The sequence below is a fragment of the Myotis brandtii genome, unplaced genomic scaffold (genome assembly GCF_000412655.1).
Source record: "Myotis brandtii unplaced genomic scaffold, ASM41265v1 scaffold691, whole genome shotgun sequence".
Taxonomy (NCBI): domain Eukaryota; kingdom Metazoa; phylum Chordata; class Mammalia; order Chiroptera; family Vespertilionidae; genus Myotis; species Myotis brandtii.
The window spans coordinates 678,267-680,225 of record NW_005370704.1 but is presented as its reverse complement, the minus strand read 5'-3'; the positions used below and the strand labels follow the sequence as shown (position 1 = coordinate 680,225).

General features: G+C 63.6%; 1 protein-coding gene across 1 annotated transcript in view; it reads right to left on the bottom strand.

Moving 5' to 3' along the window:
* UAP1L1 (UDP-N-acetylglucosamine pyrophosphorylase 1 like 1) overlaps positions 1 to 1,959 on the bottom strand; it is a gene marked incomplete at its 5' end in the record, with an annotated part of 25,708 nt that overhangs the window by 19,386 nt on the left and 4,363 nt on the right. Inside the window, one exon of the mRNA XM_014529679.1 lies at positions 773 to 781. The remainder of the gene's footprint in view (positions 1 to 772; positions 782 to 1,959) is intronic.

Below are 1,959 nucleotides of genomic sequence, written 5' to 3'. Positions count from 1 at the left end.
ACGCAGCTGTGCGGGTGGTGCCGGCGACGCCCCCAGCCTCCCTCCCGGCCCATCCTCCTGGAGGATGCAGGTGCAGGAGGGCGCGGTCGCCAGCCTCAGGCCTGAGGACACAGGAGCCCAGCCTGGAGCTCGTTCAAGGCGCAGGTTCCGGGCCCAATAGGTTGTTGCAAGCCCCACCCCACCCGCAGCCTGGTAGGGAGCTGGGCAGAGCAAACAGGAGGGGTTCCTAGTCGGCCCAGGGCTGGTCAGCTGATTGACAGAGCTGTGGACACCTGGTGCTGTTCCCCCCACACTGCTCTCCAGGCCGGGCTGGCCAACCACAGCACGTGTTTACTGCGACTCCCCCGCCACCTTGTGTGCAAAAAAAATCAAGAGTCTGGCCATGTTTCCAACACAGTCGTTTCATTAGCAGTTGTCTGGGGTTAGAGATAAAGGCACGAAGATCTTTGTGGTGACGGGACCATCCAGCTTCCAGAACAGAGTGGACAGAGGGAGGCACATCGGTGAGAAGTGCACGTGTCCTGGGGTGGTGGCGTCCTGGAACCCCTGAAGCTACCAGTGTTACGGGAAACTCCGTGAGGGGTACCTGGGACCTCTGTGCTCTTCGAAACTTTATATGAAAATAGAATTACCTGAAAATGTGTGTGTTTTAAGGGAGCTGTTTCCATAGTTTGCCCAGAAAACGCTACTCATCAAAGGGATGGTGCCGTGTTCCGGGTTCCAGTTCCGGTCGTGAGCAGCTCTGGGCAGGACCCCGGCCCCGGGCCCCCGCCTGGTGGGCCCCTGGGCCCTAGGCCCCCGCTTGCCTGTGGAACCGCTGAGACAAGGGTCCTAAGGCACATGGTTTGGTTTTGAGGTTTGCAAGAGCCTGGGAGACCTGGGCACCGCCCTGACTCCGCCGTGGGGCCCAGGTGCAGGCGCACATGAAGCCGCCGTCCACGCCAAGCCCCTGGAGAAGTCAGCGGCACCTGACCCCCCGTCCTACAGCACCCTCGCCCTGGGGGACCCGGGGTTCCCTGCAGGCCTGTAAGGGGCTGTGGAGGGAGGGCAGGGGACCCGGCTTAGCTGCGGCTGCACTGCGAGCTGCTCTTCACGTGGGTGGGGAGGTAGATGCCCCTGTGCTGTGTCCAGAGGGGAAGGAGGCGCTGGGGCCCAGAGCAGCAAAGCCAGGACCAGCTGGCTTCCCCCGGCCTCAGCCAGGCTGTGGGGGTTCGGGGAGGGTGCTGTGGCCCCAAGTACGGAGGCTGCGCCTGTGCCCCTCTATCGAGCAGGGGAGGAGTGTGTGAGCACCAAGATCAGAAGCCGCTGGCAGACTGGGTAAGGGATGGTGCCCCCCATCTGGTTAAATTCCAGATTAATGACCACAAAGGAGGCCGGGGCGCTGGTCCCACAGGTTCTTGGGGGCAGCACCTAACCCTCAGCAGCTCAAACCAGAGGGCGGAGGCCTCGGAGGGAATGGAGAGAATTTGGTCCCCGGTGCCGCCAGCCCTTCACGGTGAGGAGTCAGGCCTCTCTGCTGTCGGCCTCGGCTGGCAGGCCGGGCTGTGCGCCCCCAGCCGCACCGTTACTGGTTCAGCTGCCAGGAATTGGGGAGCCCCCCTAAAGAAGGCACCCATGAGGGGGGCAGCGACCCTCCTCTCGTTGGGTCTGCTCATCTGTAGAAAAGCCAGGTGTGGCTGGGGCTCCCCAGAGGCCACTGCCCGTCTCCGCTCCCAGGCAGGGCCTGCTGCTGTCACTCAATGAGGCCACACCTCCCTCAGCCCCACAGTCCAAGGTCCAGAGTCCCTCTGCCTCCCGCCTGGACCCCACACCCAGGACTGGAGCCCACAGAAGGCCTGTGGTCACTTGTGTCTATGGCAACCGGTGAGGGGACAGGTCCCACCCTCGCGGAGTAAGCCAGGGTCATTCCTTCTGTGTCCCATGGTCGGGAAGGGCGCAGCCGCCCGCGCTCCGACCCAG